The following is a 9670-nucleotide window of genomic DNA, read 5'->3' as shown; positions in this document are numbered from 1 at the left end:
CCTTTGGGCACCTTTAGTCGCGGTTGGCCTGGCCAACCGCGACTAAAGCCCGCGAGCGCCCTGGGCCCAGGCATTTGGTCGCGGTTCATCTGCCGAACCGCGACTAAAGACTTCATTAGTCGCGGTTCCTACAGTTTCGCGACTAATGGGGCTGGACGGAAGCCTCTTTTTCTATCAGTGTAGGGTAGGAATGAGGAATCTCAGATCAGGCTTTCAGAGTCAACACGAACCGATTGGTCGGTCAACCAACCTGTCTCTGGCGAACAATTAGAATGTAAAGAACGTTGTAGGATTCGAATATTATGGCTACAGGGTAGCTAGCTAGCTAGCGTATATTCCCCACTCCCATGCGACCCACGCAACATTTGTGCTTATCGGGAGTAGTAGTATATAATCAGGAGGTTCCTCCGGTCTTTGAAATTATTCGATCTGCCTGCAGACTGTAAAGCCGGAAGCAAGCATCTCACGTACCCGTCCGTGCTCATTTTGCCGCCTTGGAGAATAAGAACTCGTGGCCCGCCTCGCTGCCGGAGATGAACAAGATGAGGAGGACTGGAGGAAACTACTTCCACATTGACACGTTGGGAAGAATGATTGGACACCGGACGTAGCTAGCTACCAGCATCTTCGTTTGCCACCACGTATGTATCACCGGGCCACCGGCCATTTCAATTCTGGCTTGTAGCTGCACCTGCCCGCCCGTCAGGCTGCCGCTCGCCTCAAGCCCTCAACCGTGGAACTGGAATGCTCCACGTCGCGCCCGCCAGCGGCGACGGACGCCCCGTAGTGCCGCCCTCCTCATCCCGGCCGGCGGCCCTCCGATATTGTTGTTAGTGCAGTGGTCAACCTTAAACCCTACGTGATGACGCATGATTGCTGCCACTAACAAAGCTTAATTACTACGGTAGTACTCAGCTTTGCGTTGCGCACTGACGCTAATGCAATGATGATGGCGCGCAACTATCCGGCAACTAGCATCTGGTAGTAGATCCCAACTCGCTTTCCTTCCTTGCTGGCTGCTGCCGCTGGGATCGATCGAGGAGCCAGCACTTTGGGTGTTTGTCTATTGGGGTTAGGATATTTGTTCTGAGCGCTTTTTCGCTAATCTAATCACTGCTAGTTTAATCAGTCAGGAGGCTCTGAGTGGCTCTCTCCCACGTCATGCGCGGTGGCAATAATAGGTTAGGTCAAGTCCTGTCTTTTTCAACTGAATCTTATACTACTACAAAATAGTGGTGATCGGTGTGCTCTCTCTCAGCGCCCATTAGCTGTGCAAGGCAAGTATTGATGATCGTACTGTTTCACATGTGTATTTTTATACGTGGTTGACGATTCCGTCGTGCCAATGGCGTACGAATATATGTTCGGAATGCAGGAATTTCCATTGAAATTCTTGACAACCTACCCATTTTTGCACGCTAATAGAGATAAGTAGTGTTCTCTTCCCTCGCTCCAAACTGAGATATTTTTCCTAGTAGTTTCGAGGAGCCGAGTAACAATCATCAACATGCATGCCATCCCAGCTTCAACCTTGCTGAAAGCAGAAGCCTTCTACTTGGTGCCCGCATGCACCCACAGGGTCACACTCACACTCGCACCAATCGCTCGCTCTCTCGTTGCGGTAACCTATCAATGGCTCAGCGTCACCTCAGAGATTTCGAGTAGGACCAAGCTTAGCTCTGATCGACCAATGGCCGGCCGTCTGCGAACCTGCAGGCTTATCCGTACTTGACAGCGAGCATGCAAGCATGCACATAAGGCCAATTCCTTTTAACTCAACTTAATCCTGCCCCGATTCATACTATATCAAAGCGACAGCCCATGTAATGATGGTTGTTTAAGCTGAGCCGAAAGTAATTGGCACATTACATATCAACGATCACTGCCAGTCCCTGTCTCTCTTGAGGAAAAAAAAAGAGTGCATGTCGCTGTGTGTGCGCACATAGGTGAAATAAAGTTGTCACTCCCTCTCTAATTAACTTTACTTAAGATAATTAACTTGAGTAACTTCCCTCAGTTGCGATCTAGCATGCGATTTGTGCTGTCCTCCGTTGTCCTGTCTTTTTGAGCTCTGTCGTTTTGTTGTCTCGTATTAGTATAACACGCATTCTATGGGTGGTTAAGTTCTAACCTTGTTTTCTAAGGAGTTAAGAATGTAGCTTTATGTAGCAGCGGTGGTGGACCCCGGAATTGAAGTTAGTTGGGGCGAACATTTAATGTTTAATTTTTTTCCAATACACATGCAACTCTATTCAACCAAAACTCATAGCATTCAACAACAAAAGAATAAAAAGGATCTTAAAAACTAGTAAACTGCTAACATGGACTCAACTCTTTATTATTCACAATTATAATCTTGGTAGAACTCTTTATATGTGGCTACCTCTCACTACTATGACATCTCTACCTCTCTCACTTGGTAGCTCTTTTACTTCATAGATTTCTCTTCCTTTCTTTTCTTACAAACATGCGAGGGGTGGCACCCCTATTTATAGTATTACAACACTGTTGGATGTTTGCCAAGTGGATTCTAGAGAACTTCATACAACTATCTTATTTGTAGATTTCTCTACTATTTACCATGAACCATGTCCGACGTTTATTCTAGAGTGTCGATGGCAAGTATCTAGTTTCTAGATATTTTCTACTACACCAAAATATCTTACTCTAGAACTTTTCATAATTCTAGATCTCTAAATCTCACCACCGTGGTTACTCATGTAGCTTCTAACTTTCTTCCATTATATCCTCCTTTCTCATGAAATACTCCATAATATTCTAGAAGCTTCTTGAAGTCTTCTTCATATTTCTAGAACCTTCCAAGTATGCATTGCATTTCTCAACACCCCCCCCCCCTCAATGCATACTTGCCTGGTGGATCATATCATTGTTGATATTCATGGATCTTATTGGCTTTGCCATTTCATAGTTTCTTACGTACTAAATGCCATGGATACGACTCTCCTTTCAATTGGTTTGCACCATTGTTTTTTGTCATGCAACTTCCTGGCGACTTGCTTTTATTTCTTTTTTGTCTTTGCCCACACTTGCTTCTTGGTTGACTCTTTTTCATATGGTAAAATCATTTGAGCAAGTGCAACATTAGCGTACCTGAGATCCGGTGGCTTTGATCTCCAAAATTCCATGTTATCCTCTATGTCATCCACGTTGATCAGATCAAGATTCTTGAGTGTATGAGGATCCAAACCTTGTAGGTTCTCCTCCTCCTCAATGTACACGAGTGTATCTTCTTGATCAATCAATGCTCCATCTATAGGTCTGTTGTGCTCTACCTGTTGTGACTTCTCACCGTTAGACGGTTCATGCTCTATCTCCTTTCACTCAATATCCTCTTTCCCATTGGCGAGAACTTCTAGGTATTTTTTGCTGTAATGTACAAATACTAGAGATTCACCTAATGAGCTCTTGACTCCACACCTCTATGGAGAAGCCACCTTCTACATCCCACTCTTCTTCTTTTTCATCGGTTTCTTCATGGGTCACATCACTAGTTGATGGATGCCCACAGTCCATCAGGTCTTCCATGAAGTAAACTTCGTCATCCTCGATGCAGATTGCTGCCTCACCATCCCATTCTTCCTCACTTGGACATTCCTCCATGACGACATTCATGGTAGTAGCCACAATTTCTTCCGAGCGCTTTTTTGGACTCCAACAATCCCTAGCAAGATGGGTTTTCTTTCCACAATTGAAACACTCACCTCGTTTTCTTCTTCCATTTATTAAATCATGTTCATTGTCTTCTCTTCTTCTTTGAGCTCCCCTCGAATAGTTGCTCTCCTTTGGGCACCACCTTTCACTTCTTGTCCACTTCTCCTTCACATCTTCTCAGCCTCTTAGTGGACTCTATTTTCTTTTGACAAAGAGCGCCTCCTCTTCATCTGTCTATTTTTAGGTGATCTTGCTCATCTCCTTAGCTAATGCCTCCTGATTAGCCAACAAATTCTCCATCTCTACCAAAGATGGTTGAGTAGGCCATCCTCTCACCGCGGCAATAAACCCAGTGTACTCTGGTATTAGGACATGGATAATGATCCTTCTCATCCTTGCCTCATGTATCTTCTCTTCAGGATCAAGCTGAGATATATCACGACAAGTATTCTTTACTTTTGTAAAGTACTGGTTGATGCTTAGAGTGCCATGTGAGATACCTGCGAGCTCATTTTCTAAGAGATGGAGCCACGCCTCATTCTTTCTTGATAACAACTTTGCCAAAGTATCCCAAGCCACCTTCGGTGTGTCCACATCTCGAATATGCTCCACTAGGTCCTCCTCAATGGTGGTCTTTAGTGTGAACATAGCCTTGCCTGCCTTGATGCGCCACTTCCGCAAGGCTTCTGCACTCTCTGGAGGAGTAGCCTTAGTGCCTGCAATGACTTCCCATAGGTCATGGACATGCAGGTATGACTCCATGCATGTCTGCCAATAGTCATAATTGTGGCTATTGAGTCTCTTCAAGCCACTTCCCGCGCCCATGAGATCTGCCATCTCAACTGACGCCTTGCGCCCTACGCTTAGTCCCGGACTAGCGATCTTCATAGTCCCGGATTGTTCTCTGATAGAGTCTCCCCTTAGTGCCTCTTAGTGACTCCAATCAATTTAAGTGCCCAGCACTCACCTCTTACTCCTCCTCTTGTTGGTCCCTGATGACCTGTCTCTGGTACCAACTGTTGAGAATGCAGGGCAACCTCAGCTCCGAGATGAATTGTAGGAACCCGCTGTGTGGTGGTTCTAGTACCCACACTCTTGAGGACCTTCACAAACTTGAGATATCACACTCTCACAATGAGGTACCTCAACTCTGTATTATTCACAACTATAATCTTGGTACAAATCTTTATAAGTGGCTACCTCTCACTACTATGACTGTTGGGGAATGCGGTAATTTCAAAAAAAATTATGATCACACAAAATCTATCTAGGTGATGCATAGCAATGAGAGGGGAGAGTGTGTCCACGTACCCTCGTAGACCAAAAGCGGAGGTGTTTCAATAATGCGGTTGATGCAGTCAAACTTCTTCGCGATCCAACCGATCAAGTACCGAACATACGGCACCTGCGTGTTCAGCACATGTTCAGCTCGATGACGTCCCTCGTGCTCTTGATCCAGTTGAGGACGAGGGTGATTTCCGTCAGCACGACGGCGTGGTGACGGTGATGATGATGCTACCGGCGCAGGGCTTCGCCTAAGCACTACGATGGTATGATCGAGGTGTGTAACTGTGGAGGGGGGCACCGCACACGGTTAAGAGAAACTTGTGTGTTCTAGGGTGCCCCCTGCCCCTATATATAAAGGAGCAAGGGGGAGGCCGGACGGCCCCTAGGGTGCGCCCCAACAGGGGAGTCCTACTAGTGCTAGTAGGATTCCACCAAGAGGGAGAGAGGGGAAAGGAAGGAGAGGGAGAGGGTGTAGGAAAGGGGGCGTCTCCCCCCCCTTCCCTAGTCCAATTCGAACCCAAGGGGGAGGGGCGCGCGGCCTGCCATGGCCGCTCCTCTCTCTCTCCACTAAGTCCCAATGTGGCCCATTAGTTTCTCGGGGGGTTCCGGTAACCCCTCTGGCACTCCGGTTTTATCCGAAACTTTCCGGAACACTTCAAATGTCCGAATATAGCCATCCAATATATCAATCCTTATGTCTCGACCATTTCGAAACTCCTCGTCATGTCCGTGATCTCATCTGGGACTTCGAACAAACTTCGTTCATCAAAAACACATAACTCATAATACATATCGTCATCGAACGTTAAGCGTGCGGACCCTACGGGTTCGAGAACTATGTAGACCTAACCGAGACACATCTCCGATCAATAACCAATAGCGGAACCTGGATGCTCATATTGGCTCCAACATATTCTATGAAGATCTTTATTGGTCAAACCGCATAACAACATACGTTGTTCCCTTTATCATTGGTATGTTACTTGCCCGAGATTCGATCATCAGTATCATCATACCTAGTTCAATCCCGTTACTTGCAAGTCTCTTTACTCGTTCCGTATTACTTCATCCCGCAACTAACTCATTAGTCACATTTCTTGCAAGGCTTATAGTGATGAGCATTACCTAGAGGGCCCAGAGATACCTCTCCAAAACACGGAGTAACAAATCTTAATCTTTATCTATGCCAACCCAACAAACACCTTCGGAGACACCTGTAGAGCATTTTTATAATCACCCTTTTTTACATTGTGAAGTTTGATAGCACACAAGGTGTTCCTCCAGTATTCGAGTGTTGCATAATCTCATAGTCTGAGGAACATGTATAAGTCATGAAGAAAGCAGTAGCAATGAAACTGTAACGATCATAATGCTAAGCTAACGGATGGGTCATGTCCATCACTCATTCTCCTAATGATGTGATCCCGTTTATCAAATGACAACATATGTCTATGGTTAGGAAACATAACCATCTTTGATTAACGAGCTAGTCTAGTAGAGGCATACTAGGGACACTATGTTTTGTCTATGTATTCACACATGCACTAAGTTTCCGGTTAATACAATTCTAGCATGAATAATAAACATTTATTATTATATAAGGAAATAAATAATAACTTTATTATTGCCTCGAGGGCATATTTCCTTCAGTCTCCCACTTGCACTAGAGTCAATAATCTAGTTCACATCGCCATGTGACTTAACACTAATAGTTCACATCTCCATGTGACCGACAACCAAAGGGTTTACTAGATTCAATAATCTAGTTCACATTTCTATGTGATTAACACCCAAAGAGTACTAAGGTGCGATCAAGTTTTGCTCGTGAGAGAAGTTTAGTCAACGGGTCTGCTAAATTCACAACCATATGCATTTTGCAAATTTTCTATGTCTACAATGCTCTGCATGGAGCTACTCTACCTAATTGCTCCCACTTTCAATATATATCCAGATTGAGACTTTAGAGTCATCTGGATCGCTGTAAAAGCTTGCATCGATGTAACTCTTTACGACGAACTCTTTATCACTCCTATAACCAAGAAACATTTCCTTAGTCCTCACTAAGGATAATTTTGACCGATGTCCATTGATCTACTCCTAGATCACTATTGTACCCCCTTGCCAAAACCTTGGCAAGGTACACAATAGGTCTGGTATACAGCATAGCAGACTTTATAGAACCTATGACTGAGGCATAGGGAATGACTTTCATTCTCTTTCTATCTTCTACCGTGGTCGGGCTTTGAGTTTTACTCAACTTTACACCTTGTAATACAAGCAAGAACTCCTTCTTTGACTGATCTATTTTGAACTCTTTCAAAATCTTGTCAAGGTATGTACTCATTGAAAAATCTTATTAAGCGTCTTGATCTATCTCTATAGATCTTGATGCCCAATATCTAAGCAGCTTCACTGAGATATTTCTTTGAAATTTCCTTTCAAACTCTCCTTTATGCTTTCCAGAAAATTCTACATCATTTCCGATCAACAATATGCCATCACTTTCTTGTAAACACAGGCTTCATCGCAAGCCTGTATAAAACTATATGCTTTGATCAACTCATCAATGCGTATATTCCAACTCCGAGATGCTTGCACCAGTCCATAGATGGATCGCTGGAGCTTGCATACCTTGTTAGTACCTTTAGGATTGATAAAACCTTCTGGTTGCATCATATAAAACTCTTCTTTAAGAAATATCCATTTCAGGAATGCAGTTTTGACATCCATTTGCCAGATTTCATAAAATATGGCAACTGCTAACATGAGTTGGACAGATTTAAGCATCGCTGCAGTTGAGAAAATCTCATTGTAGTCAACACCTTGAACTTGTCAAAAGCTTTTGCGACAAGTCGAGCTTTGTAGATAGTAACACCACTATCAGCGTACGTCTTACTCTTGAAGATACATTTATTTTCTATAGCTTTCCGATCATCGAGCAAGTATACCAAAGTCCACACTTTGTTCTCATACATGGATCCCATCTCAGATTTCATGGCCTCAAGCCATTTCGCAGAATCTGGGCTCACCATCGCTTCCTCATAGTTTGTAGGTTCACCATGGTCTAGTAACATGACTTCCAGTATAGGATTACCGTACAACTCTGGTGCGGATCATACTCTGAAAGACCTACGAGGTTCGGTAGTAACTTGATCTGAAGTTTCATGATCATCATCATTAACTTCCTCACTAATTGGTGTAGGGATCACTGGAACTGATTTCTGTGATGAAATACTTTCCAATTCGGGAGAAGGTACAATTACCTCATCAAGTTCTACTTTCCTCCCACTCACTTCTTTCGAGAGAAACTCCTTCTCTAGAAAGGATCCATTCTGAGCAATGAATATCTTGCCTTTGGATCTGTGATAGAAGATGTACCCAACAGTTTCCTTTGGGTATCCTATGAAGACGCACTTCTCCGATTTGGGTTCAAGATTATCAGGTTGAAGCTTTTTCACATAAGCATCGCAGCCCTAAACTTTAAGAAACGACATCTTAGGTTTCTTGCCAAACCATAGTTCATAATGCGTCGTCTTAACAAATTTTTGATGGTGCCCTGTTTAACGTGAATGTAGCTGTCTCTAATGCATAATCCCAAAACGACGGTGGTAAATCGGTAAGAGACATCATAGATTGCACCATATCTAATAAAGTGCGGTTACGACGTACGGACACACCATTACGCTGTGGTGTTCCAGGTGGCGTGAGCAGTGAATCTACTCCACATTGTTTTAAATGAAGGCCAAAGTCGTAACTCATAAATTCTCCTGCACGATCAGATCGTAGAAACTTTTATTTTCTTGTTATGATGATTCTCCACTTCACTCTGAAATCCTTTGAACTTTTCAAATGTTTCAGACTTGTGTTTCATTAAGTAGATATACCCATATCTGTTCAAATCATCTGTGAAGGTAGAAAATAATGATACCCGCCACGAGCCTCAACACTCACTGGACCACATACATCTGTATGTATTATTTCCAATAAGTCGGTAGCTCGTTCCATTGTTTTGGAGAACGGAGTTTTAGTCATCTTGCCCATGAGGCACGGTTCGCAAGTATGAAATGATTCATAATCAAGTGATTCCAAAAGTCCATCTTTATGGAGTTTCTTCATGCGCTTTACATCGATATGACCCAAACGGCAGTGCCACAAATAAGTTGCACTATCATTATCAACTTTGCATCTTTTTGCATCAATATTATGAATATGTGTATTACCACGATCGAGATTCAATAAACCATCAACATTGGGTGTATGACCATCGAAGGTTTTATTCATGTAAATAGAATAACAATTATTCTCTATCTTAAATGAATAACTGTATTACAATAAATAAGATCTAATCATATTCATGCTCAACGCAAGCACCAAATAACATTTATTTAGGTTCAACACTAATCCCGAAAGTATAGGGAGTGTGCGATGATGATCATATCAATCTTGGAACCACTTCCAACACTCATCGTCATTACATCCTCAACTAGTCTCTATTTATTCTGCAACTCCTGTTTCGAGTTACTAATTTTTAGCAACCAAACAAGTATCAAATACCCAGGGGGTACTACGAGCACTAGTAAGGTACACATCAATAACTTGTATATCAAATATACCTTTATTCACATTGCCATCCTTCTTATCCGCCAAATGTTTGGAGCAGTTCTGCTTCTAGTGACCATTTCCTTTTGTAGTAAAAGCACTCAGTTTCAGG

Source organism: Triticum aestivum, chromosome 2B (assembly GCF_018294505.1).
Source record: "Triticum aestivum cultivar Chinese Spring chromosome 2B, IWGSC CS RefSeq v2.1, whole genome shotgun sequence".
Taxonomy (NCBI): Eukaryota; Viridiplantae; Streptophyta; class Magnoliopsida; order Poales; family Poaceae; genus Triticum; species Triticum aestivum.
Note: the sequence above shows the minus strand (reverse complement) of the source record.